Below are 27,795 nucleotides of genomic sequence, written 5' to 3'. Positions count from 1 at the left end.
GAGTATCTGGCTGGACTTTCATTTATTGAGGTTACAAAGAGTATTTTTTGTTTTGTGTCCATGTAAACCTTGCACCTGCTCGCCGACTAGAAGCCTTTAGCTGCTCAACCCACTCTACCAATTAGAGTCAAATGCTGAAGGGGTAGTATTTGAACCACTTAAACAAAACCCATAGTAAGTCTGGTCCTGGGATATCAAAAACTAAAGCCCTCAACCTCCACCCACATTTGGACCTCGAAGCATCTGCTTGTCCCGTAGCACTCTAAAAGGGATTCTGACACTCACGTTTTCATTCTTCTTTCTTTTTTCTGTTCTTTGCTTTTTCTTTGTGTTACCCTTTTGTTCCACCATCCGTTTGCCATCTGAAGTATTTTCTTTATCACCATCTTACGCTTGTATTTCCATCATTTGTTCCCTTTTCTAACTGTGCTTCTCCATTTTCACTTTTTTATTTTTCTAAATTCCATTATTTTTCATTCCCCCCCTTGCGTTTTGCCCATTCTTTACTTCTTATCTCCCATTCCATCTTTTGCTTATTTCTTTTTTTGTCTTTCTTTCACATTATACTTCCCCGTATTTTCTTTTATAATTGCTTGTGTTCCATTTGCTTTTCTTTCACATTCTATTAAGACATGTTTTGGATTCATTCAATGTATCCCCCTATCCTTTTTTTGTCTATTTTATTCTTCCATCTTTGTCTTCCTCTCCTTCTCATTTCCTTCTTTTTCAATTTCTTTCAATCTTTCTTTTGTGCGTTCTCATTCCTTTCAATATCTCTTTGTTTCAATTTCTTAGTTTGTGTTTCCCTTCTTTCTATCTTTTTCTCTCATCTTTTTTTTTCTTTTTTCTTATTTCTTACTTTTCTACATTCTGTATTTTTTTCAATTTCCATAGTCCTTTGTTGTTTCTTCGCAATCATTTTCTTACAACTCTTTCTTTCTCTTGCTTTCTTTTTTCCTTCTTCCCTTTCTTTTCTTTTTTTCTCCCATTCATTATTTGTTTCTTATCCATTATTTTTTTGCTTTTTTCTTCAGATTTTTCATCCTCCTTGATTTGCTTCTTCCTTTCTTTGCTTTTATCTTTCTCTGACTATTTTTCTCTCCTCATTCATTTGTTCTCTTTTTTCCATCTTTCTTTTCATTCTTATGTTCACTCTTCCTTTCTTCTCACTTTCTTTTTCCCATCTCTCATTCTTTTTCTTCACCTCCCTAGTTCTTTATTTTTCTTTCCTTGTTTTTCTCTACTTTTTTACTTGTTTCTTTCTTTTTATTTCTTCTTTCTGCTTCCCTGTTTCTTTCTTTCATTCATTTCTTCTCTACTTTATTCCTTTTCCCCTTCTTACTTGATTTTCCTCCATCCTTCCTTTCCTATATCTCACAATGTTTTTTCCTCTGTTTAAATTTCCACTTCATTCCATGTTTCTTCATTTGTTTTCTTTCTTTGCCCCAATATTTGGTTTCTTTTGCAGTCCTCATCCCTCATCAATGCCTACCTGCATCTGCTATTGTCGGCAGACATTTAAGACTCTAATAAAAGTTGAGATGGCGGTGAAGAACAAGCCAGAGTTTGAGTGTGACCCAGAACTGCTAAATTTCTCAGTATCTAGGTGACCCATCAGGCCAAAAGCAACCTCCATCATGCTTCACAGCTCCACAGTAATGCACTTTTATGAAGCTCTTCTTATTTTTCGGGAAAAAAAACTAACTATAACCATCTTATTTAGTCCTCCGTGCCCTTTGCATGCAGTTTGGAGTGTGTGGTGGGGTTTGAGAACACAGGCAGTAAAATCAGTCTAATGTTTCTTTCTTTAAACAGGAGGGTATGAATTTGACTCAGTCGTCTACCATTTCGAGGACTGTAAATTGAGTGTCATAAATTCTATAATAACATATTTTCTGTGCGGCACTTACAAACAGAGGTGTGGTGGTATCAAACAAGTAATTGTTATTGTCCTAGTAGAGGGCAGTTGCCCTGCCATTCCTCAAGATAATCTCTTGCACTTGCTCTTCATCACTTGATACCTCTCAGTGGCATGACATTTTCGACACATTCAAAAAAAGCAAATAAATGAGTAAAATGTGATTAGCTAATAATCCATCCCCTTCACTTTTTTCCTTCTATTACGTGGTTCACAGAATGTGTCCCAGGCCAATGATATACCGGATGGGGTGGCAAGCCTACTGGATAAACTTGCACTACCCATGTTGTCAGAGGACCAGAGAGCGTCACTCGAACACGACATAACAGGGGCAGATATCGAGAAAGTGATAGCTACACTCAAGGAGAACAAAGCGCCAGGGTCGGATGGCTACACAGCGGTTTTCCTCCATCTGCTAAAAACCACTATGGTCGAGGTTTTCACGCACTGTGTCCGTAAGGGTCCTATGACAGACTCAATGGCTGAGGCCAACATTATAGTTATACTAAAAGAAGGCAAGTATCCGCAGTACCCCCAAAACTATCGCCCAATCTCCCTAATTAACGTGGATTGCAAGATCTACGCCAAAGTCCTGGCGGCTTGACTTAACACGCAGCTTTCCTACCTAATACACAACTCACAAGTAGGATTCCTTAAAAACAGGATGGCCCAGGACAATACTAGACTCCTATGCCACCTTATAAACCACACATCCAACAGCACAGACCCGGCTGTCATGATCGCACTTGACGCCGAAAAGGCCTTCGACAGGGTCTCCTAGCCTTTTTTGGACCTATGTATGCAGAAGTTCGGGCTGGGGGAGAACTATATAAGTATGGTAATGGCACTCTATAAAGAACCAAGAGCTCGGGTGGTGGTGAACGGGGGTACATCAGAACCACTAACCCTAGGGAGAGGAACAAAACAAGGATGCCCTCTGACCCCAGCCCTATTCCTACTGGCACTAGAGCCGCTGCTCGCCATGATCAGGAACAACTCGGAGATAAAAGGCATCCGTTTTAAAGACAACACGGTGAAACTAGCAGCGTACGCTGACGATATACTGATTATAACCAAGAACCCGACTACCTCGATAGCGGCACTAATGAGCAACATAGAGGAGTATGCGCTAGTCTCGGGGTACAAGTTAAACAGGGACTAGTCGGAATGCAAACCCATGAATGTACACACATCCAGCGCAGTCCTGGGTAATTCCGGGCTGGCTTGGCAAAAGGAATTCCTGAAATGCCTTGGTCTCTACGTTGGCAGGGACCTCAAGTCGACGCTAGACCATAATGAAGGAGTTATACCATAGAAACTGAAGGAGAAACTGAGTACATCAGCTGGTGGGGTAGGGTGGAAACAATCAAAATGATGGTAATGCCCATGGTTAACTACATGCTAGGTATGCTACCACTAACAGAAGACTTCCACAACAGATAGATAACATGATCAAAAAATTGATCTGGAGAGATAAGAGACACAGGATAAGCCTACAGAAGCTAAGGCTGCACAAAAACTTAGGGGGGCTGAACATCACAAACTTTAAAACATTCCAAACGGCATGCTTGGCCAAACAGGGGATATATTGGCTCACTCTGGACCAGGACTACACGCCAGTATGGCTGTCACTAGAGTGGACACCATATCTGTGGGACACCTTTTTGTTCCACCTCGTAGCACTGCATTCTTTGATTGCATTTTGCCGCAATATATTTAATTCTTCACTGTTTTTTCTTAGTGCTTTTGCTTTTAATCCTCAATTTTTTCCACATTCATCCTTCTTTCCAACCTCAAACCAGGAAACGCAATTTTCCAAAATTTTCTCATGTTAATGTTGGGCCATCCGAACCTCTTGACAAAAACACGTACTGATGCCAAAATCCATTTAAAAAGCAGTTTATTTAAACCCAATGCATTTCAGGCCTCTTTGGGCCTTTCGTCAGGGGTAACTGAAAGTACAAAATAAGTCCATTAAGATTCCATCCACCCGTTTAAAACCACAATATCATGTACTTCAATAATTATTATCAAGGTTAACATTATGTAATTGTGTTAAAAATAAGCTTCAAACAAGTTACACACGAGAATTCATTCTAACATAAACCCGAGTTAAAACATTGCTGCCTTCGTGAGTTGCACTCCCTGTGTTTATGGAACCAACTGTTTGCTCTCTTAATCATTAACTGTCCATCTTTAAATATAACATTTTCACTGGTTCCCGTTAAAAAACCCTTTTTAAACATTTCCTGGCTTACCTGCTGTTGTTAAAACAGCGTGCTCACTCCAGCTCAGAACAAAATAATAAACTCTCTTGCATCCTCTCGGTTTAAAAGCGTGGCTTTCACTCCTCCCTCCTTGAATTCCCCACTTAGTGCAACTCTAATTATCACCTGTGGAATACTAAACCTCGCCCATTCCCAACTGATTACTCACATTCACATAGTGCACCATAAATCTAAACAGACTTAAACACTGGAATATTTTTCTGTGCACAATGATGAATCATGATTACATAACATTATTTGGCACTACTATGACATTGCAATTATCATGAAGTACTTTCGAGTCTTCTTTAAAAATTAAAGTGTGCTTTTTAAATGAAAGATTTTCCGCCTGGCTTGAAGGTGGTCACATGCATTTTTTCCAAAAGTTCACTGTTTTGTTCGGGTGCTGTTTACCCCGGGGGCTAAATTTTGTAAAACATCACATACATGAAGGGGCAGCAATGGAGTGCTGCCCCTTCATGTATGTGATGTCACTAGAGTGGGCCACCTTAGATGGACTAGACCCCATAGCCATGCTCACAGCAAACAAACACCCAGAGGCCAGCAACGCTGTCCTCAAAAACACTAAGACAGCCCTCCTCAAGGTCGACAAAAAGATGGCACAAAGCATCAAAAATACGAGATGGGAATCCATTTGGTTCAACTCTAAAGTAAAATACAAAGAGAGGACATTAGACAACAAGACCTGGTATGAGAGGGGGATCTCTACCCCCATACAATTAGAAAAGAGCGACACACCACTAACATTCGACACCTTAAACCACGTAGACAACCTACCAGACATTGAGCTTTATGGGTTCCTCAAAATCAGGGCGGCCCTCACGAGAGCAAACCTAGGCAAAGGGGTCCCTTCCATTATGCAATATATGGGGAACCTGAACAAGATCAGCCACCAGACTGCCCACCTATACAAACTTCTGAGCCCAGTAACGTCAAAACTAAACACAGAAACTCTAGGGTTCTGGGAAACACTACATAATAGAAGCTTCAGCGAGAAGGAAAAGCTCCGCCTGTGGATCTCATCCTCCAAGAACAAAGTCTCCCCCCAACTGGCACAAACAAAATACTGGCTACTCCACAAAGCGTACTGGACTCCGGCCCGCCTCGTGGAGGTCGGAATCAGAGAGAATGACATATGCTGGAACTGCCACAAAGAAAAAGGTGACCTCGCACACCTAATCTTTTACTGCACCAAGGTCACGACATTCTGGTACAAAGTTAGAGACCTCATCAATAAGATAGTGTAACACAACATAGAGCCAGGCTTCGTGGGGTTAGTCACCGCATTCATGGCCCAGGAACTCGACTCCAAAGGGAACAGTGACCTGATTGACCTCCTACTCCCAGCAGCAGTCAAAACAATTCTAACGAACTGGAAGGACACAGGAAAGGCGTCCTTCAAAAGCTGGGTCAATTGGGTCACCTTCCTTGGGGGGGGCGGATAACATCACAGCAAGGAGCTCACCCAGCCATACAGCAAGAGGCGAGATGTGGGCTTCCCTGGACGAGCACCTGGGGCCACACAAGCCCCCATTGACAGCCCACCATAACCTATCACGGGCACTGGAGGCTCGGCGGATAACTGCCACCATACCTGCTCTGTTCCCCCACCCCCGTCTCTTCTCTTCTCTCCTTCCTCCTGCTTCAGGCTTCCTCTTCCCTTTTATCGAGGGTAATACGCAGCTAGCCGAAATAGGACACGCCAACCGGCCGACCGCAGATCAGAATTACTCCCGACCAGGCATGTTTGTCGACACGCCCTCTGTAACCACAACGGGGTTTGTAACATACCTGTATTGCCCTCATGTATTGGTACTGTACTGTATATAAAATAACCTTCTAATAAAATACTTTGAAATAAAAAAAAAGAAGTTGCAGCCTGCCCACTGGGATCACAACTCATATGACTATAATTTAATTTTTTTCTCAGGCATTAAGGTCTCCTATAGTGTAAGCTTACTACCACTATTGAGAGAGGTTATTTATATTATCATGGCATTGTCTCAAATACCAGAGTTGCATGCTATTGTTCCTGAAGCACCACTGTTTAAGGGCTGCATGAGAGTAGCTCCATTAAATCGATCCAAGCTGGGAAACCTAAATTATGTTATGTTATGTGTTATGTCCCGATATTTGCCAACAACAGGTCATGCAGACACATCCCTCTTGGGATCCAAAAATACAACGCTCTACAATACTTACCCAAGGCAGGAATAAACCATAGTTACACAATCTTCGCTTGCCAGGAGAACAACAACAATTTCTCTGACGAAACATGCTGCGCAGGAGGCAATTAACCGATCCTCTCTACCACAATATACTCGCCCAGAGAAAACATCACATACATACATACAATCTCCCGCCACAAGGAAGAGACAAGTTTGTAAATTTAGGAGTGGATTTATTAGTAGTATATGATACACGCTAAGCCAATCTTACCATTTTTAGCCAACAACCAACTAACAATTAGGCGATTACTAAATGCAATCAGAAAAACATATGTAGAAATATATGTATTAAATGAATGGAACCTTAAAATAAAGTTGTAGTAAGCAAGAACAGTAGGAAATTAGAGATTAGTGGAACACCTCACCAACTGTCTGTCCATCCAGCTCCACTTTGCTAAAAGGAAGTCTGGTTCTTCGGATGAGCTAGGAGACAGTAGTGACACTATACGCCCCACTGCCACAGCTGCACGTCTGCCCTGTGATGAACTTCCACCGAACAGAATTCAGACACCTTCCTTAGTACCAGTGGAAATGTAAGACGAAGCTCCTGTGAGTCTCGCCCCCTTTTCCCATCAGAGTCCGTACCACTCCGCACCAAGGCCACAGCTTTAGCTGGCCAGGCGTCTGTTATGGCTTCAGAGCAGAGCGAGCAGATTCCTCTGACAAGAACCAGTTCTCTCTGGTCAGTAAAGTGTGAAAAACAAGTGAAAAGCAAAATATGCCCTTCTCACCTAGTAAAGCTCAGAAAATGCAAGATGATGTAAGATCATGCCAAAGCCAATAGCAAGCACTGCCGTTAAGCAAGATAACGTCGGAAACAGAAAGGGACACAATCAAGCCCTACTTCGTAGCTTATACTTACTAGGCAGGCCTACACATCACTATATTATGCTGACATATGCTAAATAAGACTAAGATGGTGATGGGCGATGGTCATCATCAAGCTATTTATCCACATAAATGGCACATTCATTACATTCCACCCATGACCATCGTCCAACACCATCAAACATACAAAAACTCTAACCAATATGCAAACCATCACTGGAGTAATAAGAGACATAACTGATATACTGACCATGAACAATCCGAGGACGGATCATATGAAAAAGATTAGGCACACACTGAATACAACAACATAATGCAACCAGAAAACAAACAACTAAAAGTGCACCACCCAAGATAGAACGTAGCATACCAAAATTAGGTAACCACCCAAAAAGCCAGTCCCACCACCCTCTATCAAGGTTCTGTCGAACTTCAGATGATAATTTATGCAAAGCAGTAATATGAGTCTGAATGGATTAAGAGTGGTCAGAAAGATTAAAACAACATATTCCATCAAAATCAGAACAGCCATGATCATGTTTCAACAGCAAATAATCAATAGCTGCCCTATTCTGCAAAATGGCTTGTCTTTTACCACGCATGTCAAGTAAAAAATTCAGATAAAGCAATTGAGTTATGATTAATCGATTTAACCATAAAACAAGCCAATCTACTAATAGCTCTAGCGTTATAAATCGATGGTCCAGGGATCCCTACAATTGAAGAAGCTAAACTAATATATTCAGATTTAGAAAGCAGATGTAAATTAGATCCGCAGTGTTCATCCAGTTTGAAGGACCGGGTTTTAGAGCCCAGTGGCATCAGGGAGAACGCCCGATACCTTCGAGTTCCCCTGTCTTGGCAAACAGAGACACGGGATACTTCTTGATGACGTCAAAGACCAAAGTTTATTGGCTGCAACCAGGAACAGAGATCTACGAAGTACACACGGGTAGTTTGTCAGAGACTGCACAAATTCAATAAGCGGAGCATGGTCTTTTATGCCAAAAATCAAGCCTCAGGCAACATTCCAAATTAACATTCGGTGCAGCAAAACTGACCAATGACAGTGTAACATTTAAAAAGTAGCGAATGGAAAGGGACGACCATTCGGTCCCCCCGAACGTATGGCGGAGTACCACGATCCCCCCGGGAAGCCATCTTGGGCGGGAGGCGAGTCTCGGCTGGTATGCCCGAAGCGGCGTAGCCGGGGCGCGCTCTTTTCCCGCCCTGGAGTGGGCTGGCCTAGACACTGACGCGGCCGGCCACGCCCTTTGGGGCAGGCAGGGGCGGGTTTACGCCCGCCCTGAAGACGGATAAAAGGAGCAACAAGCCAAGAAAGCATCCTCTTGTTCCTGTGCTCTAAAGCTGCACCTCCTCGCTGCACGTGAGCTCGAGACGGAACGAAGAGCCAATTTTGAGCGTGGTAATCTTTCTTTTTGTCTTACAGATACTCTGTCGGAGAATGCCTAAGAAAGTCGGAAAGCGAATGACTACCGACCAGATGCTGCGTATACTCATGAAAGAAGTGACCGATCTGAAGAAACGGATGGCGGATAGAGACGGGGAAGGGGGGCCGAAACGACCTTTGGCAGGAGCAGCTCCGGGAGGAAAAGGCAAGAGGCCCAGAAGGGGAGCAGCTGGGGGGGACATCCCGGTTCCCTGTGCCCCACTCGAAGAGCCAACTCCGGTGCCGGCAGAGGGGAATCCGATTCCCGTGGTGATCACCCCCGTGTCCGGGGGGGATATGCCGCCCGAGCTGGCAGCACAATTAGCAGCGTGGTTGGGGAAAGAAAGCGAGGGCGCCACGGCTGACGACGCACGGGTGTTGATGAAGCAACTGCGTGAAACGAGGGAGGCGGCGAAGGCATCATCGCCAGTTATCACGCCGGCTGCGGCAGTAGAAAAACCACCAGGAACAGGTCCAGCCGCAGATACAGCTTCCGGTTCAGGTAAGCGGACATTGCCGATTGCGAGGGATGAGTCTGCACCTTCACGAAGGGAAAAGTTGGGTCAACATGTCCCTCTGGCTATTAAGGAGAAGATATGGGCAAATGAGTATATAAACATCTTCTCGTTGCTTACCGATCATTATGAGATGGAGCATGTTAAGAGCCAAAAGGAGCTCATGCATCCGAGTGTTTGGCGCGCAAAGATGGCCGCCTTTAAAGTTGATGAAAACATTGGCACTTGGGGGAAGGCGTGGGGAATTTTTACCTCCATCATGGGCGAACGTAGACCCGAGTTGCTGTCCGAATTGCCGATATACCAGACACGGATCATGGAATATTCCGTATCATATGGGGGCAATCAGTGGTTCTGTTACGATAATATTTTTAGAAAAGCAAAGGAACACGATAAAAACTTAACTTGGGATTGTTACGATTCTGTTTCATGGTCAAAAATGGAGAGTACTGGTATGTTAAAAGTACCATTAGTAGGGAGTAGCGGGGGTGAATCCTCCCGCCAATATGCCGGGACCCCCTTTCGATCAGGTACAGGTAACGAATACAACTCGAGGCCGAACGGCAACACAGGTAAAAGGGGGATTTGTTGGAACTTCAACAGAGGTAAATGTACGAGGCCCCAGGGGTCATGTAAATTCCGTCACGAATGTGGAGGGTGTGGGCAGCCATCCCATCCGGAGTCCATGTGCAGAGCCAAAACGGGTGATAACGGGGGGAGAGGAGGCGCCAAACAGGTCTAAAATAGTCCGAGGGGCGCCTTTACCTACTCCGGTTGATACCTTGGCAATGATTCCTTGGCTCAGCGAATACCTGGATCACGCTTCCGCTGGGGTGTTGAGGAACGGGTTTTCATATGGTTTCCGCATCCCAGTGGGGGAGTTTCGGGGTGTAAGAAAATGTAAAAATCAAATATCGGTCTTGCAACATACGACCGTGGTACAGGAAAAGATTGGGAAAGAGGTTACTCGAGGTCGAGTCGCCGGTCCATTTGATGAGCCACCGTGTGCTAACTTTGTTTGTTCTCCTTTGGGGCTGGTCCCTAAGAAGGACCCGGGTGAGTTCCGACTGATACATAATTTATCAGCCCCACGTGGTCTGTCCGTAAATGATGCAATAGACCCGGATGTGTGTTCGGTGCGGTACGCATCTTTCGATGAGGCCGTGGCCATGTTGAATCGCCTAGGGCCCGGGGCGCTGATGGCAAAGTCAGATATTGAGTCAGCGTTCCGGTTGCTCCCGGTACACCCAGACGATCAGCGTCTCCTTGGTTTCATGTTTCAGGGTCAGTATTACATGGATAGATGTATGCCAATGGGTTGCTCTATTTCTTGTGCATATTTTGAACAGTTCAGTTGTTTTCTGCAATGGGTCCTCACAAAGAAGACGGGTTTACAGCATGTCATGCATTATCTCGATGATTTTTTGTTTCTGGGGGCGGCCGGGGGTCCGGAATGTGGACAGGCTTTGAATGAATTTTGTACTTTAATGAAGCATTTCGGTGTGCCATTGGCACCAGGTAAGACTGTGGGTCCCTCGACTTGCCTCGAGTTCCTGGGGATCGAACTCGACTCTGTGGAAGGTTGTTTTAGATTACCTAAAGAGAAGGTGATAAGATTCAGGGCTGCCCTGGAAGCTTGTATTAGCGAGTCCAAGGTCAGGCTGCATCAGTTGCAACAATTGGTGGGACAGCTGAATTTTGCCCTGAGAGTCATGCCGATGGCCCGCCCCTTTTCCCGCTCGATCGCTCAAGCCATGGTCGGCCTGAAGGAGGGTCATCATCGCACACGGTTATCGGCAGAGGTTCGTCAGGACATGCGCATTTGGTTGGCATTTCTGGCGGATTTCAATGGTCGAATTGTCTGGAACAAACCGGCGGTGTCCTCCGAGGAGCTGGGGCTGTGGACAGATTCGGCAGGGAGCACTGGTTTTGGTGCCATATTCGGCACACGATGGTCGGCTCAAAAATGGCCGTTATGGTGGCATGAGTGTGGACTGACAAGTAACATTGCCTTTTTGGAACTTTTTCCCATTCTTGTGGCCCTGAAAACTTGGCCCGAAGGGTTCAGAGATCACTCTGTGGTGTTTTGGTCTGATAACATGACCGTGGTTGAGTGTATCAACAGCCAGGCAGCACGATGCAAATGGATTCTGAGATTGCTCAAAGAAATTGTGTTATTATGTATGCAGTTGAACGTACTATTCAAAGCAAGACATGTGCCAGGGGTAATGAATAAAGCGGCTGATGCGCTTTCTCGTTTTCGTATGCAGGCCTTCTGGGGTTTTCTGCCAACAGCGGACCCGGTGGCGGCACCCTTCCCCGAAGCTCTCTGGTCTCTCGGTGCCCCAAATTACAGAACCTCGTGGGAGAGAGTTTAGCACCCAGGACGAGGAAGGCATACCAAGGGGCGTTCCGATCCTACTGGGCCTTTGTGGGGGATGCTAGGAGGGAGCTTTGGGGCCAGGAAGAACTAGTAGTGGATTTTCTGCTGTCCTTACATCAGGCAGGCCAATCACTGGCTACGGCCCAGAGGCATCGGGCCGCCATTTCCTTTATGGCAAGGGCTCATGGGATCCAGGACCCGACTGCGTCTTTCGTTGTGCAAAAAGCGCTACGTGGGTGGCAACGCCTTGAGGGTCGCAGAGTAGATGAAAGGCGCCCGATAGGTCTGGATAGGTTGGCTTTGTTGTTATCTGTACTTCCTGCAACGTGTTCATCCCAGTATGAAGCAGTGTTATTCCGAGCCGCTTTTGTGCTAGCATTCCATGGGGCTATGCGGGTAAGCGAACTAGTGGCAAGGAACAAGCAGGATACCATCGGGGGACTGTGCCGAGAGCACGTTCAGGTCAGGGGGGAGACAATGACTGTCTCATTTGTCAAGTCCAAGACCGATCAGGGTTCGATGGGGGACTGCATAATGATACAAAGGATTCCCGGGTCGTCCATGTGCCCGGTGGGTTGCGTTGAGGAATATTTAGCGCAAAGGGTGGCATCATGGGGGGGGACCTTGTTGAGACACGCTGACGCCACCCCACTGACGAGGTTTCAGTTTCAGCGGGTGTTTGCGATGTCGATTTCTGCCGCGGGCATGAACCCCGGCGAGTTTGGGACCCATTCCTTTCGGATAGGGGCTGCTACCGAGGCTACAGCCAGGGGTCTGAATGTCGATCAAGTAATACGTGTGGGGCGTTGGTCCTCGAATTGTTATAAAAGGTATGTGCGGTTGCACATGTTGTGAAGCTGTAATGATGTACTCACGCTTCTTGTTTTTGTTTGGTTTCAGTTGCGCAAGCCTACGAGGCGGGGCGGACTGTGCAGTCGACCCAACACCGGGCCAGCGGTCAGACATCACCGGCTGCGAAAAAGGAGGTGTGGGTCGTGGGCCACTCATACGTGAGGCGTGCCGCGGACGTATTCAAAGCAGGTGACATGATTCACGTGGCTGGGGAATACGTGTACAGTGTGTCCTTCTACGGAAAGGGCGGGCTCTGTATTGACCAGTTTCGATCATTTTTCGAGGGTTTGCTAGGGCGGACAAGGTCACCGCCGTCTGTAGTCATAGTACATCTTGGGGGCAATGATTTGGTGACCACTGGTAGACGACTTCTTCTTGAGGTGATGCTTTCCACGGTAAGTTGATTAGCGAGAAGAGTTCCAGGGTGCACAATTGCATGGTCCCATATGATCCCACGGAAAGTGTGGCGGGGGGCTCTTTCGGTCTCTGCTCTGAATCATTCAGTAAGGAAAATGAATAATAAAGTGAGTAGACTGTTCCGTTCAAGTACACTGCATTCTATTTCGCATGGTTGTATTAAAGGGGACAGTATGTATTTGGGGGATGGTGTTCATTTGTCTCGGATGGGGAACGAGTTACTCATAGGAGACCTGATAGCTTGGTTAAAAACTTTATTACATGACCTTTAGGCAGGAGTGTTGTGGGGGGTCCGGATAGCCGGTCAACTATCCGGCCTGTGGCGGTAAGGTCATGATCGGTGAGCAGTAATTGGAAGATCCCTATGGGTGGGCGTCACCCATTACGGATGGGAGCGCTCAAGGGAGGTGGCCATTGGCCCCTCAACGGGGAGGCGGTCCCTTCTAAGGATGGGCCGCCGAAAGAAAAGGAAAGGCGGTCAAGGCCCCTTCCTGGGTAGGAGGGGCTACAGCCCCCTCCTGGGGAATTTCCCGGGGCCAGGACATCTGCGACGGCAGATGTGGTAAGTTGTGTGGGGTTTGGGAGGGGGTCTACGCTACCTTCTAGATACCTCACACGAGTCCTCGGACGACCTTTAAATGGCGTCGAGTTTATTGGGGCCCCCGTCAAGTCAAGGGAAATTGGTAAATGCACTTGAGGTACACCTCTGTGCGGTCGCCCCTCACAAGTGAGGGGGATATGTCTGGTTTAGGGATCTTGACACCGGTTACGACCTTGCCGTTGGCCCTTAAACGTTAGGATGTACAATTTCAAGTTAAATGTTTTGTAGGATGTTAGTTCGGCTAGGAGAACCTTTGTATTAGAGAATATGTTAAGGTTAGCCAAACATCGCAATGTGGAAATGAAATTGTACATTAATATGAAACTGTTATTTTAATGTTTTAATTTTGTTTCATATTTTAATAAATACGGCCGGGAGGGTCACTCCCTCCCGTCTTCCAAAAGTCCAGAACCGTTTCCGGTGTCCCATCCTTGGGGATTGTGTTGAGAGGGGGTGGCGGGTATCTCAGCCATATGACGACAGTCAAAGACAATCCCATTTTCCTTTGTCCAGCCCACCAGAAATGACCAAGCAAATTCCCGGTTTCCTGTTCGATCAGTCCGGACAAACCCATCATAAACCCTTCGACCCAAATCAATGATTATGTTGTAAAGGAAAGGCAGAAGCAGATTGTCGAGGAGATAGAAAGGTGGGAGCAGTGTACCATAAACTCGGGCATGTCCTGCTCTTTGATCTTTATCAGACCAGCTGCTGAACAAGGAACTGGCTCACGAGGTCAGCCTCGGGCAAGGAGTCAGTTCGGCCAGGTCACCCAGAAGTCAGCTAAGGCGTACGTGTCTCAAGGACTCGCTCGGCCACAGTTATCGGGCCTATGTTAGGGCAACCACACAAAATGGCTGCCATATATAAAATGGAACCCGGATGTTCAAACTAGATCCTCGAATACAGAGTGTTCTCCTATATCGATTCATACGAAAACACGCAGACACGCTACACTCGCCATTTGCGGTCTGCTGACACCAAAATCGTCCATTTCCGACGATCTTTATTGAACGGGTTCGGAACCATCGAACCCAGTTCGTAAACCACGGAACCACAGACCCTCCTTTTGCCCTATCATAGGCAACAGACCCAAACCCATGTTAATCTGAATCCGGATCTATATTCATCAGATCATCGATATGTTACTGTAGCATCATCCTATTACTGTGTATCTCTCTCTGGACAGGTCTCCGTGCACACGAAGTAGCACAGAGGCCACAAATAGCAGGAGCACACTGTACACAGAGACAGAACATGAAAAAGATTGCTAAGACCATCCCAATGACCATAAAAATCTTCCAACCCCAAGTGGATATCAATCCCCATAACCATCCCATCAAAGACCAATCTCCTGTGTCCAAATGGACAGAATCGGAGATTTTGTGCAATTTAGAAATGGCCTGGAAGACTGATGGAGCGTTGTCTGGAATGAAAACGCAGCAGCTTGATTGAATCAGTTTACAAACTCCACCTCGATCTGCTAGGATAACATCAAGATTTATTTACAACAAGGGGTGGTGAGGGACAGAGTCTCTGAATTAAGCAGAAAGCTCTCACCCAGTCAAGAGATCAGGGCTAGATCCAACACCGTTTTTTAGCTCACTGCACCATCCCAGTTTCAGAACCTGGCTGTATGCAAATTAGTCTGTTCCTGTCCCAGTGCATGATGGGAACAGGGCAAACCAAACTACAAAAGCCAATTCTTACACTGGGAAGGAAACAAGCTCCCGGGGACCGGTTTCTGGCATTACAGCCGTCTTCGGCCCGGTTTGCTTGAATCCTGATGGTGCAATGAGCAAGGGTCTCACATCTGAGAATACCCTTCCACGCTTAGGGTGGACAAAAATATTTACAACAAGGGGTGGTGAGGGACAGAGTCTCTGAATTAAGCAGAAAGCTCTCACCCAGTCAAGAGATCAGGGCTAGATCCAACACCGTTTTTTAGCTCACTGCACCATCCCAGTTTCAGAACCTGGCTGTATGCAAATTAGTCTGTTCCTGTCCCAGTGCATGATGGGAACAGGGCAAACCAAACTACAAAAGCCAATTCTTACACTGGGAAGGAAACAAGCTCCCGGGGACCGGTTTCTGGCATTCGGTTCATCACCACCCCCTTTTGTAAAAGGATAACATCAAGGGCAACTCTATTCTGAAGTGTCATAAGTCTATCCGACTGGAGCTCAGCAGTCAGGTTACCAAGGGCACCAGCAGTTTCGACTATGGTGGACTCAACCACTCTCGTCAACTGGCGAATATTCCTACTGTTAGCCATAGGTCCCCAGAACGGCAGAAAACCCTTAAAGAAATCTCCCAGCTCTTGCCCTGCAGTGTCTTCTTGACTAAAGACACCTCTAGCAACTCTCATCTTATGGTAATCTGCCGCAGCTGTAAAAGTGGGAGGTAACAGAAAGGAAACAAAACATGTGCCCGAGAAGTCGGGGGGCAACCATGTATATGCTTTGTCATAGCAAACAAAGTAGGTACCCTTAGCAGCTAAGAACGCTGGGGAAGACTGAGACGCAAATACATAAGTCTCAGCGCAAACACTCTTCCCTAACTGAGCCTTCGGATTCTTACCGTTGCCCTGCAAACAATAGTGGCCCCGATGGGGCACTATCCAAATCGGTGGAGAACTTTTCGCTCGCTGGTTAACACTCAGACTAACTCCATATCCAGTAACGTTCCAACCAATGTAGGCTAGTGTCTCATCCTTCGGAATAGTCTCATACGAGCTAATCCCTCTAATCATGTTGACAATGCCTTTGACTATAGCACTGTTCTTTTGGTTGTCTTTCAATGAACGTTGGGGGTAAACACTATGGGCATAGATAAACATTGTTCTATAAGCCCAAATCGAACCATTCAAACTAAAGGGCAGGACTAAATAAGGAATACCCTTATCGGTTGTATGAGGCATCAAACCACAAATCCAGCAGTTGGTCGTATTCATCACTAACTGGTGTTGGTGCAGAAGTTGAATAAAGGAATTGTTAGCAAATTCCAAACATCTAACTACCTCATGTTCAGGCAAAGGATGAAAAGAATGAGAAGAAATAGTCGGTGAAGGTGTAGGTTGCACAGTGGGATTAAACGTAATTTTAAAAACAAATGTTACATAACCAGTTATAAATATTATGAAGCTCAATAGTAAAAATAAACATGGTATCAAAAAACATTTCTTCGATATTATTTTGCATATTCGTTTTCTAAAAGTCAGTGTCTGTACAGGTCTCTCCAACTCAAAGAAATCCATCCTAAACTAAATGTGCTGCCCGCGGTGGTTGGTTGATTCTGCTCAGGAGTGCCTCTGCTAAACCCAGGAAGGCTGCCTCGGGCTAACAGAACCCTCAACCTAGTGTCTCAGGCTTACACTCCCAAGACTGGTAGCAACCGCGACCCTAGCAGCAAGAACCGGATGGCGGTTCAAGAAAAACAAAAATGAGTAGATCCTTGGTGGAGAGTTAACCTGCAAACAGAAAAAATCATCAAACTTTATTAGTCTTTATTATTTGTCCGTAACTCTCGATCTCAAATTATAGCGATTTCTTCCAGCTAATTCTTGATCAGCGAACAGAAGGTGAGGCTCTGTAGTGTCCAATCGATCTGCAGGGGGTACTGATGCTTGTAGAATTCTGTCGCTCTCTTTCTCTGAGTTCGTTCCGATCAGTCTAGCATCGCTGAACGGTATAAACCGTGGGACAACTTCTGTTTCAGAGTCTGCAAGTCCCTCCTGGACCCACTTATCGTAAGGCAAAGGCAAAGGTGCCCTTTTGGTGTGGGATCCGTGGATCCAGTTGCATTTGCCCTGCACTCGTACCGCAGATCTTGTTGACAGGAGTACTTGGTAGGGCCCGTCCAACAGGGCTGTTCGTTCTTGGTCCGCTGAAAGTTACGTACAAAGACCCAAGACCCAGGTTCAATGGAGTGCCCTGGATCCTCTGAAGCTTGCGGAAGACTGTCATGCACCTGTTGGCGTAAAACACTCATTTTAGTTATCAGCTCACGCAAATAATCAAGCAGCACAGGATACTCAAGGTCTCTGAATCTCGTTGGTCTTGGTACGCCCCAAATGTTCGCTGGGCGACCAAACACAACCTCATACGGACTCAAACCCATTCACGAATGCACAGTCATTCTTGTGGACAAAAGTGCTAATGGCAATGCATCTGGCCATTGTAAACCAGTGCTCTCTTGGATTTTGGCCAATTTCAACTTAAGAGTGCCATTATAGCACTCGACTAAACCAGCCGATTGGGGGTGATTTGCAGCGTGGAACTTCTGCCTAATCCCGAGACCCTCACACACTCTCTTCATAACTTGACCCACAAATTCACTCCCATTATCACTCCAGATAATTCTCGGCATTCCGAATCTAGGGAAAAACTCTTTTATCAAGGCCTTCGCTGTGGACAAAGCAGTGTTGCCCTTAAGGTGGTAAGCTTCTACCATCTAGAAAAAGAGCAAACAACCACTAACACATATTTCAAGTTGTTGTATCTCTCCATATGGATAAAATCTAGCTGCAAAGCCTCGAACGGATACGTAGGAGGAGGAAAATGACCAGCTGGTGTTGGAGTTCCCTTACCAGGATTATGCATCAAACATACCATACAGTTCATGACCAAATTCTCTGCACATTTGGGAATCCCCACATTCTGCCAAACCGGAGCCAACAACTTGCAAATCCCTTTCATACTAATATGTGCCATTCCATGAGCCATTGTAACAACCGGAAGCACATACGCGTTAGGCAGCAACCATCTCTGATGTTCTGACAAATCAATCCAACAACCATTCAAATCCAATCTACCCTTACTCTCTCTCCATTCATCCAACTCTTTCTCTGTGGCCTCACCCTGAATAGATTTCATGCTCTCAATAGTATCTTCACACATGCTCTTCTCCGGAACCCATCTCACCGGACCCGCAACATACATTCGACTCATCACGTTTCTAGCAGTCTCTTTCGCAACTTCATCCGCAAATGCATTACCACAACCAACATCATCAGTAACCTTTTTATGGGCACTACATTTTACAATCGCTACTTGCAATGGTAACGTAAGAGATTCAAGAATTTCATTCACCAGTTGTCCATGTTGTATCTTTGCCCCATGCGATGTGAAAAATCCACGTTCACGCCACAAACACCCAAAACTATGAGCCACACCAAACGCATACTGACTATCCGTGTACACATTCACTCGTTTTCCTTTCGCCAACACACATGCTCTCGTAAGTGCGATCAATTCAGCCGCTTGTGCGGAGTTGTGTGGGATACGTGCAGCTTCAACAACCGTATGCAAAGTCGTCACAGCATATGCTGCAGTCGTATCACCATTCGGCAACTTAAAGCACGAACCATCAACCCACAAAGCATCATCACAATCAGGAAGAGGAGTGTCCCTAAGGTCTACTCTCCCTTTCGTCTCTTTTTCAGTTCTTAGAAAACAATTGTGCTGTTCTTCACTATCGTCATCTGTCTCAAGCGAAATCGGCAACAATGTAGCTGGGTTTAAGGTATTACACCTTTTTATGTGCACATGACTCGCTAACAATGTCAGCTCATACCCTGACAACCGAGCACTAGTTAAGTGCTGTGTCTTCGTACGATTCAACAAGGTATCCACTGCATGTGGAACCATAACCACTAACCTGTTATCCATAACCAAACCAGCAGATTGTCGAATTGAAACAGCCGCTGCTGCCGTAGATCTCAAGCAACTCGGCAACGCTCTAGCTACAGGATCCAAAGTTGACGAAAAGTACGCACATGGGTGTTGCTTATCGCCAAACTGCTGAGTCAAAACCGACAATGCACATCCCTCTCTCTCGTGGACATACAATGTGAAAGGCTTACTGTAGTCGGGAGTACCCAACACAGGAGCCGAACACAACGCATTGCGTAATTCAGAAAAGCTCGTCTGACATTCGTCAGTCCAAGGAATAGGATTTGGAGTATCCTTAACAATAAGGGCTATCAAAGGCTTCGCTAGCAAAGAAAAATTGGGAATCCACTGTCTACAGTACGACGTAATACCCAAAAACGCACGTACTTCTCTCTGTGTCGTAGGAACACTCATTTTCGGAATAGCTTGAATTCTTTCTGGGGTCAGTTTCCTTCCCTCCTTCGATAAGAGGTGACCTACATAGGTAACTTCTTGTCGACAGAATTGCAATTTCGAGAGGGAAACTTTATGATGACAATCAGATAAATGTCGCAATAAAGACAAAGTGGTATCCTTACAAATCTCCTCAGTATCGGCGGCAACTAACAAATCGTCAACATATTGGATAAGAGCTGCACCTTCAGGTAAAACCAACAAATCAAGTTGTGTCTTTAAAGCTTGACTGTAAATAGATGGACTCTCGCAATAGCCTTGAGGAGCACGCTTAAAGCGGAAACTTCGTCCTCCTAAAGAGAATCCGAAAACATCCATGCTCTCCATGGCAATCGGGATGCTGAAGAAAGCATTCTTCAAGTCAATCACCGAAAACCAGGTGGCAGAACCGGAATCAGAGTCAATAATGCAGTAATGTCAGGCACAACAGGAAATTGTGGAACAACAATCTTGTTCACTTCACGAAGGTCGATGACAAATCTATATACAGGAGGCTGTGAAGGATCAGTTCTCTTCAGAACCGGCAAAACAGGACTATTGCACACGTTACCTCGCGTCTCTTCAATGACACCCTTGTCAATCAGATCATAAATGATCGCTAAGAGTGCACGCTCACCATCACTCGAGATGCGATACTGCGGAATGCGTGGTAACTTAGCATTCGTCTTCAATGTGACAACATATGGGGGAATATCTAACAGGCCCACATCATTCGGACCCGTAGCCCACAGTGAATCTGGTAACGAAGATAATTTCGATGGAAGACAATCTTTCGATATATACATCGGAGAGATCACACTCTCACCCAAAGTAAGATGTACTCCTGACGGAGAACAGTACAAAGTTGCATACAATCTCTTTAACAAGTCTAATCCCAGCAAATTATCATTACAACCTGTAGTCAAAAGAAGGGGTGCTTCAAACCTATGAGGACCAACAGAAAGGGGCAATGGAGCAGAAATCGGATTCATAACGGGGGCGCCAGAAAAACCTACAGAAACATTATTAAAGCCAGACAAAGGTGCGCCAGGGAGTTTAGAATGCATAATCGAACTCTTCGTAGCACCAGTGTCTAGCAGAAAAGGCTCTGACACACCTGATGCAATTACCTCAACGTAAGGTCCGCTCTGATCTACTGGAACTGAAGCAACTCCCTCTCTTTGTCCATGGCTGTCCTAACAATCATTACCATGTGCTTCATCACCCTCAACATAGTAATCGTCCACATAGTACTGTGTTGTCCTACCAGACGAATTCTGCTGTTGGTCAAAACTGTTGATTGAATTCTGTGGAGGCAAAGGGCGCGCGGTCTGCCCACGACCTCTACCTCTAGGTGCTTGCTGAGCACCTCTACCTCTCACACCAGGTGCACTATTCCCTTGTTGTAGCAAAACCGGACAACTATTCTTGTAATGACCTTCTTCCTTACAATACGCACACTGATTAGGGCCATACGGAAAATGCTGTTGAGGAGTCTCGTCTCTTTGCGAGTTCCTCAAATACTGTTGAGGTTGCTGGTAATCACGCTGATTATTAACACGGGGCGGATAAGCTTGTTGTAGAAGAACTTTAGTCTTCAATTCCTTAGTCTTCTTATCCGCTTTCTCTAACTCATCCTTACGTCTATTCTCATAGTATTGAGCCGTGGCTAAAATCTGCGCCGATGTAGAAACAGGCCAAGCACTCTCAGAATCCTTCAACTTAGTGCATAACTCAGGTAGAAGATTGTGTATGAACTTGTCGACAAACAACCTCTGGCCACCCTCGGTAGCCATATCCTGACCACTATGATCGACGAACGTTTCTTCGAAACGCGAGAAGAAATCTGACACAGTCTCATCTTTCTTTTGCTTACATGCAGACAACTTGTCCCAATTAACACGCACTTCAGGCATCAAGCTCTTCATAAAAGTAATAATCTTACCAGGAAGTTCGGTAATGATATTTTCAGGCTTAGCACCTCCAACTTGTCTATCATTCGCATCAACAAGGTTCACCCACAAATCAACCAATTCATTATCATGATCCGTATGTCGAATGACATTCCAGATGGGCTGTGGAACAACGGTATACACCTGTTACAACGCATTTCTTACAATGCAATACTGTTACAACGCGACCATTACAACGCATACCATTACAACGCATTGCGCTGGGGGGCGCTCTAGGATAGGGAATAAGTATAATTTACTATCCAACACCTTCCCTAGGGTCCACGGGGACTGGAGTTAGAATAGTAAATTATACTTACCACTATCCAGCACCTCAAAGCGCTATGCGTTGTAATGGAATGCGTTGTAATGGTCGCGTTGTAACAGTAGGTAGTTGTAATGGTATGCGTTGTAACATGGTACATCCTGGAACAACATTCCCAAACAACATATCTATGTCCGCCAAGTTCATGACGCACAAACTCACTGTTTGCGTAAGCTCTTTATAATATCCCGCTGGATTTTTCCGCGGATCAGGCAGAGTCTGTTTAAGCGCTAGAACTTCTGCACGCTTCCATGGAACATGTACCCACACTCGCTGAAAGTGCGCAGTAACAGATGGAACAGCCGTCGCATCAGCAGGCCTCCAAACCGGAGGAACCTCTCGCATCGGATACTGACGCGCTTGTCTCCTAACTGACGAATCAGGCTCGAGCAACCGTTCAGAAGGAATATTACTTCGAAATGACAATAACGTTGACACCGCTCTCTCGATGTCGAGGAGACTTACAATCGTTCCTTTTGCAAATTCAGAACGCAATCGGAACAGCTCTTCAGGAGCTTTACCCACTTCGTCCGTCCATTGTTCATGGAGAAACGCACACATGATCTCGAAAACATAACGTTGCTTTGGTGCTTCCCATTGCCGGAAAACATCCATAATACCCTCAAGATCGTACTGGGACGCATACGTAACCCATCTACGCGCCATGTGATCTAAAACCACTCGTTCATCTGTATCAGGCAGCTGACTATGCAGCTGTCTACGCTCACTCACAGGAGACATACCCAATTGTCCCAACCAAGGAGTCAGAAAACCAGAAAAAGCAGCAGTCATCCGCTGTCTAGGAGAAGGAGTAGTCAGAAGAACAAGGGGAGACGAGACAGTAGTAGAAGAATGCAAAGTCGGAGCAGGCATAGAAGCAGTAGGGACAGGCATAGAAGCAGCAGTCGTAGGAAAGGGAAAAGTTGGCGGCCCCTGAGGAGGCTGCGCTAAAGGAACAGTAGCCAACGAAGGAGCTGGCTGTAGAGGAATCACAGGAGGCAAAACAACTGGCAGTTGCGCAGCCACGGCTGGTGGGGGTGGTGCCGTAGCATTCTGCACATAAAGTGGCGGTGAATTTAACAGATGCGACATTAAAGGATCTTTCATAAGATCTTTCTCGTCTTTCTGCTCTTTAGACAGCAAGACTGGATAGCATCTATCTACCGCTAACTTCCTCACTCTAAGCATCTGTTCACTTTCTTGTTCTTCTTCATTATCTCTGTACACAATGGCAGCTTGCACCATTGACATACCTCTCTTATTCTTTTTCGCTAATTTCATTTCTTTCTGTTTGGCTTCTTTGCGCCATATGCGGAAAGAGTCAAACATCGCCGGCCGGGCTTTCTTCTTGAACAACTTCAACTCGAGGTTATCTAGAATTTCAGTCTCAAAACTACCGTAACGGGGCCACTGTAGGACACTCGTCACTCTTCGTATATTTTACCCAGATCTCATTATAGCTAATAGGACCCACACCATGCTTCACATACAATTCGTATGTAGGAGTTCCGATCGGAGGAACCGGACACGAATCCTCTAACCGGGAGTCCTTCAATGCACCACAACTAAACAAGTTTCTAAAACTGCTAAAACCAGGCATCTTGCTCACTAGTCTAGCTTCAAACAACAAGGGGAATCTAGAAATGATAATCTCGTGAATACACAAATCCCTTGGCTTTGGGGCCTGCAGGTACCAAATCAAAGCTATCCACTAAAGGATACAAAACAAACTAAGAACTGGGAGACGCTCCGCTTATACTTAACTGAAATGTCGATGGCGTCACCAGAAGACCCGTCAATTGTCTCGCTCTACAAACGTCTAAGGCTCCAAAACAGGGCGACAGTCAGGGCAGCAGTCCTTCGTAGCCGTCGGAAAGTGGGAAACCTCACAGCAAAGACTTTCGGACCACGACGACATACTGGGGACGATGAAGTGGCTGGCCTTCCTCCAGAATGTTCACACGAAGTATCTCACGAACCTCTGGCTTGGACCGGTACCGCTGAAGTCGCGCCAACTGAAGGACCGGGTTTTAGAACCCAGTGGCGTCAGGGAGAACGCCTGATACCTTCGAGTTCCCCTGTCTTGGCAAACAGAGACACGGGATACTTCTTGATGACGTCAAAGACCAAAGTTTATTGGCTGCAACCAGGAACAGAGATCTACGAAGTACATACAGGTAGTTCGTCAGAGACTGCACAAATTCAATAAGCGGAGCATGGTCTTTTATGCCAAAAATCAAGCCTCAGGCAACATTCCAAATTTACATTCGGTGCATCAAAACTGACCAATGACAGTGTAACATTTCAAAAGTAGCGAATGACGACAGTCAAAGACAATCCCATTTTCCGTTGTCCAGCCCACCAGAAATGACCAAGCAAATTCCTGGTTTCCTGTTCGATCAGGCCGGACAAACCCATCATAAACCCTTCGACCCAAATCAATGATTATGTCGTAAAGGAAAGGCAGAAGCAGATTGGGGAGGAGATAGAAAGGTGGGAGCAGTGTACCATAAACTTGGGCATGTCCTGCTCTTTGATCTTTATCAGACCAGCTGCTGAACAAGGAACTGGCTCAGCGAGGTCAGTCTCGGGCAAGGAGTCAGTTCGGCCAGGTCACCCAGAAGTCAGCTAAGGCGTACGTGTCTCAAGGACTCGCTCGGCCACAGTTATCGGGCCTATGTTAGGGCAACCACACAAAATGGCTGCCGTATACAAAATGGAACCCGGAGGTTCAAACTAGATCCTCGAATACAGAGTGTTCTCCTATATCGATTCATACGAAAACACTCAGACACGCTACACTCGCCATTTGCGGTCTGCTGACAGCAAAATCGTCCATTTCCGACGATCTTTATTGAACGGGTTCGGAACCATCGAACCCAGTTCGTAAACCACGGAACCACAAGTTGAGGAACCTCACGTACAGTCCGACTATCAATAGAAGGATCCAAAGAAAACATCATAAGATTCAGTCTCGTCAAAGCACAAGGTCCATCTGAAATGTTAGCAGGAATAAAGGACCAAGTCTTATTTCCACAAGAAAAAAGCCATCCAGTCAGCAATAAAACATCCCTAATATGACTAGCTGCAAGAACAGTATGGTTGCAAAACATAGAGTTATGAACCGAAGAGCACATATTAATTCTATGATCAGAGCACAGTCTTTTGATGTAGAGAAAGGGTTGACAAATTCTTTTCCAGTTTAATTTGTATACATTTGCCAATTAGCTTCGGCTCACACGTGAAATTGTAGCAAACATCACCTTCAGTAATGTTAAAAGTAACTATCTTAAACATACGCAATTCATCAGATTTGGTAGTCTCTGGACAATACCTACAAAATTCATGAATTGAAAAATGTGATCGAACAGCACTAATGTCGGCATCAATGTCAATATGGGAAACGTTGAAAAACTGCAATAAGACAGCAGCAGGAGTTGGCACAGTCACAAAGTTGAGACCACGATAAGGACGCTATTCATGTTCGACATACAGAAATATGAGCGCTTCAAGACGGTCTGCGCCAAATACTCCCAAACATTTGTCGTCTGGTTCAGAAATGAGTTTGCTCTGCGCTGACAGACGACTGTCTTGCCTTGGGACCTCTCCAGCCCTTCTCGGCTCCACTTGCACCATGCCGAAAGGAGTCCAGCAACAACAAATCCCGCAGCAGCAAGCCATGCAATGATCTAAAGAAAAAAGTCAAAACAGGTATTACATATTCTCGAAGGTAACATTTATCCGCAGGAACACAATCCCATTTTTCCTGCCCAGGTTTCATGTTCAGAATGGTATTATCATCCCCCGTGGCAATCACTTCAGCCTGTTCAGGAGGTTGATTGGGCGACTGAACCCACACTTTGGCTCCTCGATTTTGTTTCAGTTGAGCCGAAACCACCTTCTTCACGTACAGTCAGGAGGGTTGGGGCAGTCCCCTTTCTCACCACCCCTCCTAGGACGGGCACGATGACCAACTGGGCAACTCTGTCTCCGGGCTGGACCACTAAGTCCGTGTCACCACTGTTCAACAGGACAATTTTAATCTCACCCTTAATGATACCACCCAGCACCTGGATGCCTTTTAGAGCTAGTCCAGAGCGAGGGGCAGTCAGACCAAAGTGTCCTAGTGGTATTTGGACACCAATTCCAGTTTTGATAAGAACAATGTTTCCAGATTTCAACATATGCTGCTTCAGAGTATGTAAGTCAAGACCAGCAGCTTCAGGAGTCGATCTGTGTGGAGCCAGAGTTCCAGGAACCATTTCCCAATAAACAATCATGTTAGTAGCCGTGTGAGACTGAATATTTATTGATGTGGTCAACATTCGCATTAATGGAGTCTCAGCATTAGTCAAGGGTCTATTATTCAAAATTTGTAACAAATCAAATAAATTATCTCTCCAATTTTTTAAAGAACCATCAGAAAGCTTTTTAAGTTGATCTTTCAAAAGACCATTCATGCGCTTAATCAAGCCTACGGCTTGTGGGTAATAAGGTACATGAAAAATCCATTCAATATTGTGCCATGCACAATATTCCTGCACCATCCTCCCTTTAAAGTGTGAACCATTATCTGATTGAATCTGTAAAGGAATTCCATAATACAAGAGTAACAAATCCAAAGTTTTAAGTGTATTTACATGGGTAGCACATTTGTATGGGGATGCAATTAAATATCCTGAATAGGTATCCACAACAGTACACACATATTGACAGCCTATATTCACTGGTAATGGTCCTATGTAATCTATTTGCCAAACCTGTGCTGGTAACTTACCTCTGTTCAACTGGCCTCTCACTATCTGTGAGATAGATCTGTGTCGAGAATGCTGACAAATGGGACACTGCAAAATGACTGTTTTAACCATATCATGGGGAAGATGTATCCCTCTATCTGCTGCCCACCTGCTAGTAATTTGTTCTCCAAAATGTCCACACTTCTGGTGTGCCCACCTCGCCAATCCAACCGGGTCAGAATTCTGCGACTCCACCTCTGCCTCAAAGATTTTAGCATTTTCGTCTGCAATGAGGTTAAACCACCCATCAAGTGAAATAATCGAACAATGAGCATCAACATGATATATAGTAACAGTGCTCTGGGGAAGCATATCCCACACTTCTTTCCACAGTTCTTTTCCCCATACCTCCTTTGCATGAATCATACAGTTGTGAGCATGCCACGTGGGAAGCCATGTAGCTAACCCATTGGCAGTAGACCATGAATCCGTATAAATATGTCAAGTTTCAGGTAACTCTTCTTCAAAGCTTGGTAAACAGCACAAAGTTCTGCAAACTGACTGCTTTTTCCCTCATCCGTCGTGCTCAACAATGTCTGGGTAACAGCATTATATGACACTGCTTTCCATTGTCTCTTTGCTCCAACATACCTGGCTGTACCATCTGTAAACCACACATGCTTTCTGTCCTCCACGGAAAGATCGCTAAATGGCTTACCCCACTTAACAGCAGATTCCTGTACTATAGGTACGTTGTATTCCATGTCTGTCTCTTCTATTGGCGCCTGCGCCACTTGTTCATGCAACATTGCTGTGCCTTTAGGACCCACCCGGCCCTATCCTGTATATACCACTGTCATTTAATCACACTGGCTTCTTGTGCATGTCCAATTCTGGGGGTTTTAGGAGAACCCATAACCCATTGCATTATTGGAATCTCAGGTCTCAAAATAACATCATGTCCTAAAGAAACTGTTCAGTATCCACTAAAGCCCAATGACACCCAAGCAACTGCTTTTCAAAAGGAGTGTAGCGCTCACCAGCATCTGGTAATTTCTTTGTCTAAAACCTTAAAGGTACTTTCGTTCTGCCCTGCTTTTGCCATAAACTCCAATTTGCATATGGTCCCTGTACAGTCACATTCAAATCAACATCGCTATTTTGCAACGGCCACAAATGCAAAGCATGCTGAATAGCC

Source organism: Lissotriton vulgaris, chromosome 6, assembly GCF_964263255.1.
Source record: "Lissotriton vulgaris chromosome 6, aLisVul1.2, whole genome shotgun sequence".
NCBI classification, from domain to species: Eukaryota; Metazoa; Chordata; class Amphibia; order Caudata; family Salamandridae; genus Lissotriton; species Lissotriton vulgaris.
Note: the sequence above shows the minus strand (reverse complement) of the source record.